The sequence below is a fragment of the Heptranchias perlo genome, chromosome 17, assembly GCF_035084215.1.
Source record: "Heptranchias perlo isolate sHepPer1 chromosome 17, sHepPer1.hap1, whole genome shotgun sequence".
Taxonomy (NCBI): Eukaryota; Metazoa; Chordata; class Chondrichthyes; order Hexanchiformes; family Hexanchidae; genus Heptranchias; species Heptranchias perlo.
Window position 1 is genome coordinate 10,703,025 of NC_090341.1, and position 17,140 is coordinate 10,720,164.

Genomic DNA, 17,140 nt, shown 5'->3' on the forward strand with positions numbered 1-17,140 from the left:
GAGATTCCTCCAGCCAAACACACACATTTTCAGATAAGAATTACACTTCCAAATCTTTTTCTTGTAAATCGCAACTTTGTTTTTTTTTGTAAAAGTCCACAGGTGTGTCCTACTGATGATCCAAGGTACAGCTTCCCGCAGTCCTTGCACAAACCGAAATAAACCCGGACCGGAGGAGCACTGGGCAGCTCCACTCAGTCGGTGCCCGTCAGTTTTAACAAGAGACAGAAACTGACCCTGACCGTTAGGGGAAATAAAAAGCCCCCCAAACAAATTCACCTGAAACTGAACTGAAACACATGAAATGGGTATTTGGTTCGTTGGCTTCACATCAACCGAATAAACAGTGTTTATTCATACAGCAACCCCCTCCAAAACTGAAATGTTAATAACACAATTACAATACTTACTTGGTCCTCGTTTTGCTGGCGAATGTGTCGTCTAAATCCCGCTGCACCCGTCCGATTAAACCCTCATGTGTCCCAGGATGCGTTATTTACAATAAAAGAGCAAAGGAAAATGAGCCCTTTTAGTGAAAGCACCTTTTGGATAAGCAGAGTTCACTGCCTTGTTCTGAAAAGTGATAGGCTCCAAATGGGCAGCAGTCTCGACAGGGACCCACATGTGCTGCTTTTCGGTCAGGACACTTCGCTCAGAAGCTGGATGTGCTCGGTAAGCTGCAGAGTTTCGGACGAAGGCTCGGGCTGGGCGAGCCGGGAGCCGAGGCAACTGCTGCTGCTCCGGGAGACCAAAAACAATTCAGATTGACGGAGCGCAGGCAAGCTGCACACTGACTGAAACCGATTGAGCAGCAAACAAGCAGGGGGAGGAATCATCACAGACCCTGCACCGGGGGAGGAATCATCACACACAGAGCGCCGGGGGAGGAATCATCACAGACCCAGCACAGGGACAGGGATCATCACAGACCCAGCACAGGGACAGGGATCATCACAGACCCAGCACAGGGACAGGGATCATCACAGACCCAGCACAGGGACAGGGATCATCACAGACCCAGCACAGGGACAGGAATCATCACAGACCCAGCACAGGGACAGGGATCATCACAGACCCAGCACAGGGGGAGGGATCATCACAGACCCAGCACAGGGACAGGGATCATCACAGACCCAGCACAGGGACAGGAATCATCACAGACCCAGCACAGGGACAGGGATCATCACAGACCCAGCACAGGGGGAGGGATCATCACAGACCCAGCACAGGGACAGGAATCATCACAGACCCAGCACAGGGGGAGGGATCATCACAGACCCAGCACAGGGACAGGGATCATCACAGACCCAGCACAGGGGGAGGGATCATCACAGACCCAGCACAGGGACAGGGATCATCACAGACCCAGCACAGGGACAGGGATCATCACAGACCCAGCACAGGGACAGGAATCATCACAGACCCAGCACAGGGACAGGGATCATCACAGACCCAGCACAGGGGGAGGGATCATCACAGACCCAGCACAGGGACAGGAATCATCACAGACCCAGCACAGGGGGAGGGATCATCACAGACCCAGCACAGGGGGAGGGATCATCACAGACCCAGCACAGGGGGAGGGATCATCACAGACCCAGCACAGGGACAGGGATCATCACAGACCCAGCACAGGGACAGGGATCATCACAGACCCAGCACAGGGACTGGAATCATCACAGACCCAGCACAGGGACTGGAATCATCACAGACCCAGCACAGGGGGAGGAATCATCACAGACCCAGCACAGGGACAGGGATCATCACAGACCCAGCACAGGGGGAGGGATCATCCCAGACCCAGCACAGGGACAGGGATCATCACAGACCCAGCACAGGGGGAGGGATCATCACAGACCCAGCACAGGGACAGGGATCATCACAGACCCAGCACAGGGACAGGGATCATCACAGACCCAGCACAGGGGGAGGGATCATCACAGACCCAGCACAAGGACTGGAATCATCACAGACCCAGCACAGGGACTGGAATCATCACAGACCCAGCACAGGGGGAGGGATCATCACAGACCCAGCACAGGGACAGGGATCATCACAGACCCAGCACAGGGACAGGGATCATCACAGACCCAGCACAGGGGGAGGAATCATCACAGACCCAGCACAGGGACAGGGATCATCACAGACCCAGCACAGGGGGAGGGATCATCCCAGACCCAGCACAGGGACAGGGATCATCACAGACCCAGCACAGGGGGAGGGATCATCACAGACCCAGCACAGGGGGAGGGATCATCACAGACCCAGCACAGGGACAGGAATCATCACAGACCCAGCACAGGGGGAGGGATCATCACAGACCCAGCACAGGGGGAGGGATCATCACAGACCCAGCACAGGGACTGGAATCATCACAGACCCAGCACAGGGGGAGGGATCATCACAGACCCAGCACAGGGGGAGGGATCATCACAGACCCAGCACAGGGACAGGAATCATCACAGACCCAGCACAGGGGGAGGGATCATCACAGACCCAGCACAGGGACAGGGATCATCACAGACCCAGCACAGGGGGAGGGATCATCACAGACCCAGCACAGGGGGAGGGATCATCACAGACCCAGCACAGGGACTGGAATCATCACAGACCCAGCACAGGGACTGGAATCATCACAGACCCAGCAAAAGGGGCGGGATCATCACAGACCCAGCACAGGGACAGGGATCATCACAGACCCAGCACAGGGGGAGGGATCATCACAGACCCAGCACAGGGACAGGGATCATCACAGACCCAGCACAGGGGGAGGAATCATCACAGACCCAGCACAGGGGGAGGAATCATCACAGACCCAGCACAGGGGGAGGAATCATCACAGACCCAGCACAGGGGGAGGGATCATCACAGACCCAGCACAGGGACAGGGATCATCACAGACCCAGCACAGGGACAGGGATCATCACAGACCCGGCACAGGGGGAGGGATCATCACAGACCCAGCACAGGGGGAGGGATCATCACAGACCCAGCACAGGGGGAGGGATCATCACAGACCCAGCACAGGGACAGGGATCATCACAGACCCAGCACAGGGACAGGGATCATCACAGACCCAGCACAGGGACTGGAATCATCACAGACCCAGCACAGGGGAAGGAATCATCACAGACCCAGCACAGGGTCAGGGATCATCACAGACCCAGCACAGGGGGAGGGATCATCACAGACCCAGCACAGGGGGAGGGATCATCACAGACCCAGCACAGGGACAGGGATCATCACAGACCCAGCACAGGGGGAGGGATCATCACAGACCCAGCACAGGGGGAGGGATCATCACAGACCCAGCACAGGGACTGGAATCATCACAGACGCAGCACAGGGGAAGGAATCATCACAGACCCAGCACAGGGGGAGGGATCATCACAGACCCAGCACAGGGGGAGGGATCATCACAGACCCAGCACAGGGGGAGGGATCATCACAGACCCAGCACAGGGACAGGGATCATCACAGACCCAGCACAGGGGGAGGGATCATCACAGACCCAGCACAGGGGGAGGGATCATCACAGACCCAGCACAGGGACAGGGATCATCACAGACCCAGCACAGGGGGAGGGATCATCACAGACCCAGCACAGGGGGAGGGATCATCACAGACCCAGCACAGGGACAGGGATCATCACAGACCCAGCACAGGGGAAGGGATCATCACAGACCCAGCACAGGGGGAGGGATCATCACAGACCCAGCACAGGGACAGGGATCATCACAGACCCAGCACAGGGGGAGGGATCATCACAGACCCAGCACAGGGACAGGGATCATCACAGACCCAGCACAGGGGAAGGGATCATCACAGACCCAGCACAGGGACAGGAATCATCACACGCCCAGCATGTAGAATGCTTTGTGGATGTAAACATCAATAGAATGCCTTGTTGCAAGTGTGAATCTGCACTTTACAATATACAGATTTAACCATGTGTTTGACACAGGAAACATTAAGAGTGGTTGTGAGCTACAAACACTTGGCTCAGCAAGGTGGTTTAATGGACCATATATTCACAGGTCATCAAAACACATTCTGTCTCTTTATTATATTGCATTGGCAAAAACTGAGTTTATGTAATGGTGAACAGTAGGTGAAAATATGAACACACGATCAGGAATAGACAGGAAAAGACCCGCTTGTGCATCCAGCCTGTCCCATACAAGTGTGGGCCTTGTGAATCACAATACATACACTCCCCACCCAAAAGCCATGGCTAATGGCCATCACTAATACAGGTGATTTGGGATCCTCCTGGACAAATTGGGAGTTCTGTGGTCTACACTGTACGGGAGATGACATTAACATACAGAGGAGTACTTCAGTCATAAACGTGAGTGAATTCTTCCCCTTAATTTGCTGTGCACTGTATACGCAGTGTGAGAGATATTAACTGTGGAGCTGTGCCAGCTGTGAATGAATTGTCTCCTTTACATTTACAGGAACTGGCATCAAGCTCTGCACAAGCTGTTTAGTATAAGTCAGGTTATCAGTTCTTTCTCAATGTTTTCTGTGGGATTTTGCTCATGACGTCCTGTATGTGGTGGGAAAGTCCATTATTAAACTCACACACAATGTAGGTGTTTAAGCGTACTGAAATTTTCACACTTCATATGGGTGTCAATGTTTATATTCAGCCACTTGTCATCAGCATAACATACACCATTTTTATTGGGAGAGCCCCTGGTGTCACTACTAGAGATTAAACTATGTAACTATATCTGCATAGTATCAAGTAACCCACATAAAAGACTTTCCAACCACCTAATGAGGAAAAAAACATTTATGATTCACATCAGTCACTATAGCACCTGAGGGAGTGGGAAATTTAACTTCAATGCATGCTGACTGTTCCGCATCCTGCCACTGCTGTGTGCAGACTAAGAATGGGAGACTGGAAGCCGGAGAACCTGGGAGAAGGGAGCAGGACACCAGGAACTGGAGAGAAGGAAATGGAAAGTGATGAGCTGCAGAGATGCAAGCACCATTGGAGAATCCAAAATGGACTGGAAAGCAGGACAGGACCAAGAGGTGATTTCACTCCCCAGAGTGAATACAATACCACAGTGATTTTTGTATAGAGTGGCCCTACTTTCAATCTCCAAACAGTGACTTGAAGCATGTATGTAAGTGAATGCAGTGATAAAACATCAAAGTTACATTGATGGCTCCATTGGTAAACACATCGCCTGATGTGGTAGTGAGCCTTATACAACAGGAAGATCCCAGGTTCAACTCCTGGTTTATGCTGATTTAAGTTGTTTCAACCAGGGCAGTAATTGAGATACTACAATGGGTCTCAGTGTCCCTAGGCTAGGGAGAGGGGAATAAAATTAGCCATATTCCTGATTCCTATTGGAATGTATGCATGTGTGCACATCAGTGAGGATGGGCTCGAGGTCAGCTATGATACAACCCACAGCTGAATAGCCCTCTAACACTCACTGAGCTCACACATGAAGAATGGCTAATTCGTTAAGGTGCCAGAGGCTTGCTGGCTCCTGTGAAATCGTTCCCCAGCATCAGTCAGTGCCTTTGAGTATAACTCAGAGCACAACCTAGCAAATGGAACACTGGAAGCCAATGCAGTCTCATGAGTGACTGATGCTTCCTGGTCTGGCTGACCCCAACCAATACTGCTCTGATATCAAAAGGAATTCATACTTATTTAAGTACCAATTTATCGCCACGGCTCTTGCTCATGGTGAGTGTGAGGTTATGCTGTTTTACAGTGGGCAGCACTCTTGCCTCCGAGTCAGAAGGTTGTGGGTTCAAATCCCACTCCAGAGACATGAGCACAAAATCTAGGCTGACACTTCAGTGTTGTACTGAGGGAGTGCTGCACTGTCGGAGATGCCGTCTTTCAGATGAGGCGTTAAACCGAGGACCCATCTGTCCTATCAGGTGCACGTAAAAGATCCCACAGCACTACTCAAAGAAGAGCAGTGGAGTTTTCCCACAACATTAATCCCTCAACTAACATGTAAAACAGATTATCTGGTCATTTATTTCATTGCTGTTTGTGGGAGCTTGCTATGTGCAAATTGTCTGTCGTGCTTCCTACATTACAACAGTGAGTACACTTCAAAAGTACTTAATTGGCTGTGAAGTACTTTGGGTCATCCTGAGATCGTGAAAGGCGCTATAAAAATGCAAGTCTTTCTTCCTTTTCATTTCTACAGTGCCTTTAATGTCATAAAACATCTGAAGGTGCAAGGCAAATAATTTTTTTGGAGGCAGCCCCAGAGAAAGAAAGAACGTGCATTACTTTTTCTGACTTTGGAAAGGTTCCAATTTGAAATGAGTGTGACCAGTCTGAACCCAGTTCCTACTGGGCATGGGCACAAGCACAAAACATGGTAATTCAGCAGAAATTGATATAAAAATGGCTTTGTTATTTAAAGATATCTGATGTGGAAAGTGGAGAAATTCACATTGGTACATTAAGGGGTGGTATTCTGAGGTTTGAGTCATTGTTGGGGCACAGTTAAAGGAGCTTTGCGGGCCTTTTACATTATAAGTCAGGTTCTTGGTGGAACAGCTGGATTTACTTTTAAATTGTTCCACTAGTCTCTCTGTGAATTGTGGGGCTGGCTGTGAGATTTTGGCCAATGAGTATGGTCAGCATGTCACTGACTAGTTCTAGTCAGACTGGAAACAGCCCAAAGAACCTAATAGCAAATGCAATTTGCTTGCCAGGGGTCTAAAAACAAACTGACAGGTTTGCGTTGATACGGCCAGCCCCTGGGGGAGACCTGGGCTATAAGAGTTGACAGCCAAAGAACAATATAAAAACGGTTTGACTTTGTAGCTGGTAATGTTGTACCTGATCTGGGAGTGTTGAATACAGACATTTCATCTATCTTGATGAAGAATATAGGAATATTAGGAGCAGGAGTAGACCAATCAGCCCCATAGGCCAACTCCGCCATTCAATTAGATCATGGCTGATCTTCACCTCAACTCCATTTACCTGCCTTTGCTCCATATTCCTTGATTCCCTTACCCGACAAAAATCTATCTATCTCAGTCTTGAAAGCTCCAATTGTCCTAGCATCCACAGCCTTGTGGGGAGAGAGTTCAAATTTCTACCACCTTTTGTGTGAAAAAGTACTTCCTGATTTCGCTCCGAAATGGCCTAGCTCTAATTGTAAGATTATGTCTCCTTGTTCTAGATTGCCCCATCAGAGGAAATAGTTTCTCTGTATCGACACTATCGAATCCTTTTAACATTTTAAACACCTCAATCAGATCACCCGTCAATCTTCTATAATCAAGAGGATACTTTTTCCTTATTTTACCAGTTGATGTCCTGTGGCATTGCTCACAGGTGGTCTGATTGTGGTGTTTCACTATTAACCTGGCCTGTCCCTTTAGGGTCATTGCTCAGGTACTCCATGTGAAGAAGCGGTCAATGAAAACTTAATTCAGATAACTGAGTAAAGTACAAAAAAGGAAGTGAGTGTAATTGATAGGTTTTTACTATATTAGTGATGATTTACTGATTCTGTAACCCCCTACCCACCGATGGACTCCCACCTTCACATTCCTCATTACCATTATACTGTAGGGTTAGTGTGTGAAGTCACAATCATCCATCAACCCTGTGCTCACTGACCTCCACTGACTGGTTCAATTCACTGAGTTCAAGATCCTAGCTCTTGTTTACAAGTCCCTCTGTGATCTTGCTCCCCCCACCTCTGCAACCTCCTCCAGCTCCACATCCCAGCTGATGCACTGTGGTACTCTGACTCTAGAATCCAGTGCATTTCTGCCCTCCCCAATGCTCTTCGGTTAGTGGCAGAGCTTTCAGCCACCTAAGTGCTGCCCCCTATCACCCTTAGCCCAGTGGTAGTATTCGTGGCTCTAAGTCAGAGATTGTGCTTTTAAGCTACGCTCTAAAGACTTGAGCACATAATCCAGGCTAACACTTTAGTGCAGTACTGAAAGAGTTCTGCATTGTCAGAGGTGCCGTATTTCGGATGAGATGTTAAACCAAGGTTCCATCTGTGCTCTCAAGTGGCCATAAAAGATCTCACGGCACTATTTGAAGAAGAGCAAGGGAGTTCTCCCAGTGTTCTGGACAACATTTATCCCTCAACCACCATCATTAATAAAACAGATTAACTGGTCATTTATCTCTGCTGTTTGTTGGACCTTGTTGTGCACAAATTGGATGCCGCATTTCCCCACATTACAAAAGCGACGACTTCAAAAGTACTTAATTGGCTGTACAGCGCTGTGGGACGTCCTGAGGTCACCAAAGGCACTATATAAATCCAAGTTCTTTCTTTCTTTCATCCCACCCATTTCAAGTGCATTTGAGATTTTGTCAGAGTCTGGAAGTTTTATGTTCCTCTGACATTTTTCCCCTCTGGATCTCCTTCACTCATACCAATCGACTGCAAGTAGGAACTCACCAATGAGGGAAACCATGGTTATAAGCCGGCATCCGACCACTCCATAGGGCAGCTCATCTGGGGCACCAATACATCATGGCACCAGGCTGTCCCACTGACTAAATATGAACCAGCTTTGTGTAACCTGGGGCTAGTTGGCTATTAGGATGGAATCACTGCAGAATTACATCACCACATAACTGACACAAGCGAATTACAAACCTATTCTTTTGCAGCGGGTATATTGAGCGCAGGGTACATTTTACAAAGTAAATCGCGTGAAGGCAAAAGGTCCCAATTTTTCATCAGCTTGTTGAACCCGACACTCCAATAATTCATGACTGGTGGTTAGCAGCCATTTAAAGTTGTCATCTTTTTCAAAAGAGTACAAAGGCCATTCATTTGCTATTATCCTGTTCCCCAAAAGCACGCTATAAAAATAATGAAAATTGATTTTTTTCAATACATATCTATCTATGTAAGTTTACATGGACCATAAACCACCTTTCCTGACCTTATAAGAGTCCAGTTTAAAGTCTCGACATTGATGGCCAGCCCCTTGCTATTAGTGACAGTAGTCACCACGGGAATAACTCCAGGAAGCAATAAAATGTGAAAATTAGGCACTACATCATGTACTGTCACACGCTGGCAACAGAAATTTCACACTGTCCTTGATGGTGATAGCTCACGTCCATGCAAATAAAAACATAAATACTCTCACAAAATAAGGCTACTGAGCTCATGATGAGCTCAGTGTACAGTAAATGGCAGCTTCCTATGAGCTCACTGCGACCTGGCAGAAGCCACTGCAAGCTGGTGCATTTTGGCACTGGTGGGTTTCCAACTGTGTTCAGCTCCCTCACACTGGGTAAGGCTTCACAGTTCGTTCGCTTCTGTGTGGCTCGTGTAGGTCTCAGTGTCAACACCTTCTCATGTACACTACACACCGGGTAGAAGATAACACTGAAATCATGTCCGGTGTTGTGGGGCTCAGTAGCAATTGCTGTTCATGTACGGAACACATCAGCTTAAACAACAACAACAACAACAACAACTTGCATTTATATAGCGCCTTTAACGTAGTAAAACATCCCAAGGTGCTTCATAGCAGCGATTATCAAACAAAATTTGACACCGAGCCACATAAAGCGATATTAGGACAGGTGACCAAAAGCTTGGTCAAAGAGGTAGGTTTTAAGGAGGGTCTTAAAGGAGGAGAGAGAGGTAGAGAGGCGGAGGGGTTTAGGGAGGGAATTCCAGAGCTTAATATAGGACCTAAGCTGAAGGCATGGCCGCCAATAGTGGAGCAATTAAAATCGGGGATGCGCAAGAACTGGAGGAACGTAGAGATCTTGGAGGGTTGTAGGGCTGGAGGAGGTTACAGAGATAGGGAGGGGCGAGGCCGTGAAGGGATTTGAAAACAAGGATGAGAATTTTAAAAATCGAGGCATTCCTGGACCGGGGACCAATGTAGGTCAGCGAGCACATGGGTGATGGGTGAACGGGACTTGGTGTGAGTTAGGATGCGGGTAGTAGAGTTTTGGATGAGCTCAAGATTATGAAGGGTGGGAGATGGGAGACCATTGGAATAGTCAAATCTAGAGGTAACAAAGGCATGGATGCGGGTTTCAGCAGCAAATGAGCTGAGGGTGGGGCGGAGACGGCCGATGTTACAGAGGTGAAAGTAGGCGGTCTTGGTGACGGAGTGGATATGTGGTCGGAAGCTCATCTCAGGGTCAAAAAGGACGGCAAGGTTGCGACCAGTTCAGCCTCAGACAGTGGCCAGGGACAGGGATGGAGTCAGTGGCTAGGGAATGGAGTTTGTGACGGGGACTGAAGAAAATGGCTTCGGTCTTCCCAATATTTAGTTGGAGGAAATTTTTGCTGATCCAGTGTTGTACAAGCAGTGTGACAAATCAGAGATGGTAGAGGGGTCAAGGGAGGTGATGTTGAGGTAGAGCTGGGTGTCGTCAGTGTACATGTGGAACCTGATTTAGAATCATAGCACAGAAGGAGGCCATTTGGCCCATCAAGTCCGCGCCGGCTCTATGCAAGAACAATTCAGCTAGTCCCACTCCTCAGCCCTATCCCCGTAGCCCTGCAAACTTTTTCCTTTCAAGTACTTATCCAGTTCCCTTTTGAAGGCCATGATTGAATCTGCCTCCACCATCCCCTTGGGCAGTGCATTCCAGATCCTAACCACTGTCGGATGATGTCGCTGAGGGGCAGCACACAGATGAGAAACAGGAGGGGGCCAAGGATGGATTCCAGTGCGGGAGTGGGAAGAGAAGCCATTGCAGCTGATTCTCCGGCTACGACTGGACAGATAAGAATGGAAGCAGGCGAGCGCAGTCCCTCCCAGCTGGACGATGGAGGAGGTCAACCGTGTGACAGGCTGAAGACAGGTCAAGAAGGACGAGGAGGAATAGTTTACCATCGTCACGTATGATGTCATTTGTGACTTTGATAAGGGCTGCTTCAGTACTGTGGCATGGGCAGAAACCTGATTGGAGGGATTCAAACATGGATTTGAGAGGCGCCAACACGTTCAGGTAGAATAGTCTCAGATCTGGTGGTGTAAGGCTCGCGTACATCTGTGTTGTCTTTTGTATATGCACACTACAGATTGAGCAAAGGATTTTGAAAAGTGAAAGAGAAGTGGCAAGACAGAAGGTTTAGGAATGGAGCTCCATGATGAAAAGGAGTTGAACAGCAATGTACAGAAGCAGGTGCACCTGCATTGGAAGCGATCTGACCCGACCTGCTCGTAAGAAAAGAGGTCAATAGACTCTGCCAGAGTTATTTAGGCACGTCTGAGGAAATCTGCCATCGCTAATTTTGCTTCATCAGGGAGCCAGTCCTGGAACTTTGCTGTCACGTACATTCTGCCCTTAAACTTCATCCAGGCCTAAGACAGCTTAGTGGTGAAAGTCATTTACAAATATAACTTGTAAGACCTGTGGAACTATGATGTTATGGTGCATGTTGAATGTACGATTGATATAATGCCTGAATATATGAAAGATTAGGAGGAAGGAAACACGGCAATGAGTTGTGGACTGCCATTCTGCATGGCCGTCTCCAATGGGCTCCATTGATTCTAGGACCAACGATTTGATTTGGTGGCTCATTTCTCAAGGCGAATGAGAGACTTCAGATTGAGGGAACTTCTGCTGGTTGCTCATCTCTCCCTTCTGTTATGAGCCTTTCTGAGTGAAATGTCCAATTTAGTTCCAATTTGCACCACATTATTATTTGTTTTGATCAATGGACTTTTGCCCAGTAGGAAATGGTTGAAAATGCATAAACTAATTTCACTTAGAGCCCTTACAACTGGCAGAGAGAGAGAGAGAGGAAGCTTTCATTCGCACAGTCTCAACTGGATTAATATCCTGGTCCCAGAGGTGAAAGGGCAGTGTTCTATAACCAAACACAGATCCTTACTAGTTATTCCTCTATTATTATCAGGGAGCGCCTGACGTAAGGAGCAGACTTGTTCGGAGTCAGGGGCAGTGCGTCGGAGCGCCGGACTAAATAAAGAGCGAGGCCCGGGGAGTAGGCCTCAATCGGAGCGCCTGAGGTAAGGAGCGGGCCTGTTCGGAGTCGGGGGCAGTGTGTCGGAGTCGGGGGCAGTGAGTCGGAGTCGGGGGCAGTGTGTCGGAGTCGGGGGCCGTGTGTCGGAGTCGGGGGCAGTGTGTCGGAGTCGGGGGCCGTGTGTCGGAGTCGGGGGCCGTGTGTCGGAGTCGGGGGCAGTGTGTCGGAGTCGGGGGCAGTGAGTCGGAGTCGGGGGCAGTGTGTCGGAGTCGGGGGCCGTGTGTCGGAGTCGGGGGCAGTGTGTCGGAGTCGGGGGCAGTGTGTCGGAGTCGGGGGCAGTGTGTCGGAGTCGGGGGCCGTGTGTCGGAGTCGGGGGCCGTGTGTCGGAGTCGGGGGCAGTGTGTCGGAGTCGGGGGCGGTGTGTCGGAGTCGGGGGCGGTGAGTCGGAGTCGGGGGCGGTGTGTCGGAGTCGGGGGCGGTGTGTCGGAGTCGGGGGCAGTGTGTCGGAGTCGGGGGCAGTGTGTCGGAGTCGGGGGCAGTGAGTCGGAGTCGGGGGCGGTGTGTCGGAGTCGGGGGCAGTGTGTCGGAGTCGGGGGCAGTGAGTCGGAGTCGGGGGCGGTGTGTCGGAGTCGGGGGCAGTGAGTCGGAGTCGGGGGCAGTGTGTCGGAGTCGGGGGCAGTGTGTCGGAGTCGGGGGCAGTGAGTCGGAGTCGGGGGCAGTGAGTCGGAGTCGGGGGCAGTGAGTCGGAGTCGGGGGCAGTGTGTCGGGGGCCGTGTGTCGGAGTCGGGGGCCGTGTGTCGGAGTCGGGGGCCGTGTGTCGGAGTCGGGGGCAGTGTGTCGGAGTCGGGGGCAGTGTGTCGGAGTCGGGGGCCGTGTGTCGGAGTCGGGGGCCGTGTGTCGGAGTCGGGGGCCGTGTGTCGGAGTCGGGGGCAGTGAGTCGGAGTCGGGGGCCGTGTGTCGGAGTCGGGGGTCGTGTGTCGGAGTCGGGGGCAGTGTGTCGGAGTCGGGGGCCGTGTGTCGGAGTCGGGGGTCGTGTGTCGGAGTCGGGGGCAGTGTGTCGGAGTCGGGGGCAGTGTGTCGGAGTCGGGGGCAGTGTGTCGGAGTCGGGGGCAGTGTGTCGGAGTCGGGGGCAGTGTGTCGGAGTCGGGGGCCGTGTGTCGGAGTCGGGGGCAGTGTGTCGGAGTCGGGGGCAGTGTGTCGGAGTCGGGGGCAGTGTGTCGGAGTCGGGGGCAGTGTGTCGGAGTCGGGGGCAGTGTGTCGGAGCGCCGGATCAGCGATAAAGAGTTCGGGGCTTCAAGGAGCGAGGTAAGACAATCAAAAGTGACGTCAACACAAGGGGAGGAGCTGATTGGCTGCTAGCGAGTGAGGGTTTCTTTTACCGTCTTTTTTTTTAAGTCTTTAGTTTATTTCAGCTGCAGCTGCTGGAGGCACGAAGTCACAGCCAACAGGTAAGTGATTGGCTGGTGACTGGTAAGTAGTTTTTCTTTCCTTTTTTTTTCTTGACATTGTAGTTGTTGTTAAGCTAACTTAAGGGTTAAGTCATGGCAGGAGATCCCAGACCCGTGTCATGTTCCTCTTGTGGGATGCGGGAATTCAGGGATCCTTCCTGTGTCCCTGGTTCCTTCACCTGCGGGAAGTGTGTCCAGCTGCAGCTACTGTTTGACCGCTTGACGGCTCTGGAGCTGCGGATGGACTCACTTTGGAGCATCCGCGATGCTGAGAAAGTCGTGGATAGCACGTTCAGTGAGTTGGTCACACCGCAGATAAAAATTACTGAGGGAGAGAGTGAATGGGTGACCAACAGACAGAGGAAGAGTAGGAAGGCAGTGCAGGGGTCCCCTGCGGTCATCTCCCTCCAAAACAGGTATACCGTTTTGGATACTGTTGGGGGAGATGGCTCACCAGGGGAAGGTGACAGCGGCCAGGTTCATGGCACCGTGGTTGGCTCTGCTGCACAGGAGGGCAGGAAAAAGCGTGGCAGAGCTATAATGATAGGGAACTCGATTGTAAGGGGAATAGACAGGCGTTCCTGCGGACGCAACCGAGACTCCAGGATGGTATGTTGCCTCCCTGGTGCAAGGGTCAGGAATGTCTCGGAGCTGCTGCAGGACATTCTGGAGGGGGAGGGTGAACAGCCAGTTGTCGTGGTGCATATAGGTACCAACGATATAGGTAAAAAACGGGATGAGGTCCTACAAGCTGAATTTAGGGAGTTAGGAGTTAAACTAAAAAGTAGGACCTCAAAGGTAGTAATCTCAGGATTGCTACCAGTGCCACGGGCTAGTCAGAGTAGGAATGACAGGATAGCTAGGATGAATACGTGGCTTGAGAGATGGTGCAAGAGGGAGGAATTCAAATTCCTGGGCCATTGGAACCGGTTCTGGGGGAGGTGGGACCAGTACAAATTGGACGGTCTGCATCTGGGCAGGACTGGAACCAATGTCCTAGGGGGAGTGTTTGCTAGTGCTGTTGGGGAGGGTTTAAACTAATGTGGCAGGGGGATGGGAACCGATGCAGGAAGTCAGTGGGAAGTAAAGTGGTGACAGAAACAAAAGGCAGTAAGGGAGAGTGTACAAAACATGACCGGACAGATGGTCTGAGAAAGCAGGGCAAAGACCAAGGGAAGTCTAGATTAAACTGCATTTATTTCAATGCAAGAAGTCTGATGGGCAAGGCAGATGAACTCAGGGCATGGATGGGTACATGGGACTGGGATGTTATAGCTATGACTGAAACATGGCTAAGGGAGGGGCAGGACTGGCAGCTCAATGTTCCAGGGTACAGATGCTATAGGAAAGATAGAGCAGGAGGTAAGAGAGGAGGGGGAGTTGCGTTCTTGATTAGGGAGAACATCACGGCAGTAGTGAGAGAGGATATATCCGAGGGTTCGCCCACGGAGTCTATATGGGTAGAACTGAAAAATAAGAAGGGAGAGATCACGTTGATAGGATTGTACTACAGACCCCCAAATAGTCAACGGGAAATTGAGGAGCAAATATGTAAGGAGATTACAGACAGCTGCAAGAAAAATAGGGTGGTAATAGTAGGGGACTTTAACTTTCCCAACATTGACTGGGACAGCCATAGCATTAGGGGCTTGGATGGGGAGAAATTTGTTGAGTGTATTCAGGAGGAATTTCTCATTCAGTATGTGGATGGCCCGACTAGAGAGGGGGCAAAACCTGACCTCCTCTTGGGAAATAAGGAAGGGCAGGTGACAGAAGTGTTAGTGAGGGATCACTTTGGGACCAGTGATCATAATTCCATTAGTTTTAAGATAGCTATGGAGAATGATAGGTCTGGCCCAAAAGTTAAAATTCTAAATTGGGGAAAGGCCAATTTTGATGGTATTAGACAGGAACTTTCAGAAGTTGATTGGGAGAGTCTGTTGGCAGGCAAAGGGACGTCTGGTAAGTGGGAGGCTTTCAAAAGTGTGTTAACCAGGGTTCAGGGTAAGCACATTCCTTATAAAGTGAAGGGCAAGGCTGGTAGAAGTAGGGAACCTTGGATGACTCGGGAGATTGAGGCCCTAGTCAAAAAGAAGAAGGAGGCATATGACATGCATAGGCAGCTGGGATCAAGTGGATCCCTTGAAGAGTATAGAGATTGCCGGAGTAGAGTTAAGAGAGAAATCAGGAGGGCAAAAAGGGGACATGAGATTGCTTTGGCAGATAAGGCAAAGGAGAATCCAAAGAGCTTCTACAAATACATAAAGGGCAAAAGAGTAACTCGGGAGAGAGTAGGGCCTCTTAAGGATCAACAAGGTCATCTATGTGCGGAACCACAAGAGATGGGTGAGATCCTAAATGAATATTTCACATCGGTATTTACGGTTGAGAAAGGCATGGATGTTAGGGAACTTGGGGAAATAAATAGTGATGTCTTGAGGAGTGTACATATTACAGAGAGGGAGATGCTGGAAGTCTTAACGCGTATCAAGGTAGATAAATCTCCGGGACCTGATGAAATGTATCCCAGGACGTTATGGGAGGTTAGGGAGGAAATTGCGGGTCCCCTAGCAGAGATATTTGAATCATCCACCACTACAGGTGAGGTGCCTGAAGATTGGAGGGTAGCAAATGTTGTGCCTTTGTTTAAGAAGGGCGGCAGGGAAAAGCCTGGGAACTACAGACCGGTGAGCCTGACATCTGTAGTGGGTAAGTTGTTAGAGGGTATTCTGAGAGACAGGATCTACAGGCATTTGGAGAGGCAGGGACTGATTAGGAACAGTCAGCATGGTTTTGTGAGAGGAAAATCATGTCTCACGAATTTGATTGAGTTTTTTGAAGGGGTAACCAAGAAGATAGATGAGGGCTGTGCAGTAGACGTGGTCTACATGGACTTTAGCAAAGCCTTTGACAAGGTGCCGCATGGTAGGTTGTTACATAAGGTTAAATCTCACGGGATCCAAGGTGAGGTAGCCAATTGGATACAAAATTGGCTTGACGACAGAAGACAGAGGGTGGTTGTAGAGGGTTGTTTTTCAAACTGGAGGCCTGTGACCAGCGATGTGCCTCAGGGATCGGTGCTGGGTCCGCTGTTATTTGTTATTTATATTAATGATTTGGATGAGAATTTAGGAGGCATGGTTAGTAAGTTTGCAGATGACACCAAGATTGGTGGCATTGTGGACAGTGAAGAAGGTTATCTAGGATTGCAATGGGATCTTGATAAATTGGGCCAGTGGGCCGATGAATGGCAGATGGAGTTTAATTTAGATAAATGTGAGGTGATGCATTTTGGTAGATCGAATCGGGCCAGGACCTACTCCGTTAATGGTAGGGCGTTGGGGAGAGTTATAGAACAAAGAGATCTAGGAGTACAGGTTCATAGCTCCTTGAAAGTGGAGTCACAGGTGGATAGGGTGGTGAAGAAGGCATTCAGCATGCTTGGTTTCATTGGTCAGAACATTGAATACACCCTATTATAGAAAGGATATTATTAAACTAGAAAGAGTGCAGAAAAGATTTACTAGGATGCTAGCGGGACTTGATGGTTTGACTTATAGGGAGAGGTTGGATAGACTGGGACTTTTTTCCCTGGAGAGTAGGAGGTTTAGGGGTGATCTTATAGAAGTCTATAAAATAATGAAGGGCATAGATAAGGTAGATAGTCAAAGTCTTTTCCCAAATGTCTTTTCCCAAAGGTCGGGGAGTCTATAACGAGGGAGCATGGATTTAAGGTGA

At 49.8% G+C, this 17,140-nt stretch overlaps 1 protein-coding gene across 5 annotated transcripts in view; it reads right to left on the reverse strand.

The window, feature by feature from the left end:
- LOC137334372 (caM kinase-like vesicle-associated protein) overlaps positions 1-17,140 on the reverse strand; it is a 222,648-nt gene that overhangs the window by 83,267 nt on the left and 122,241 nt on the right. For 4 of the 5 annotated variants that reach the window (XM_067999085.1, XM_067999086.1, XM_067999084.1 and 1 more), the window contains exon 1: positions 411-799. The exons of the other annotated variant lie outside the window; for it this stretch is intronic. The gene's annotated coding sequence lies outside the window, so the exon portion shown is untranslated. Of the gene's footprint in view, positions 1-410; positions 800-17,140 lie in introns of those variants that run through there. 5 annotated transcript variants of the gene reach the window in all.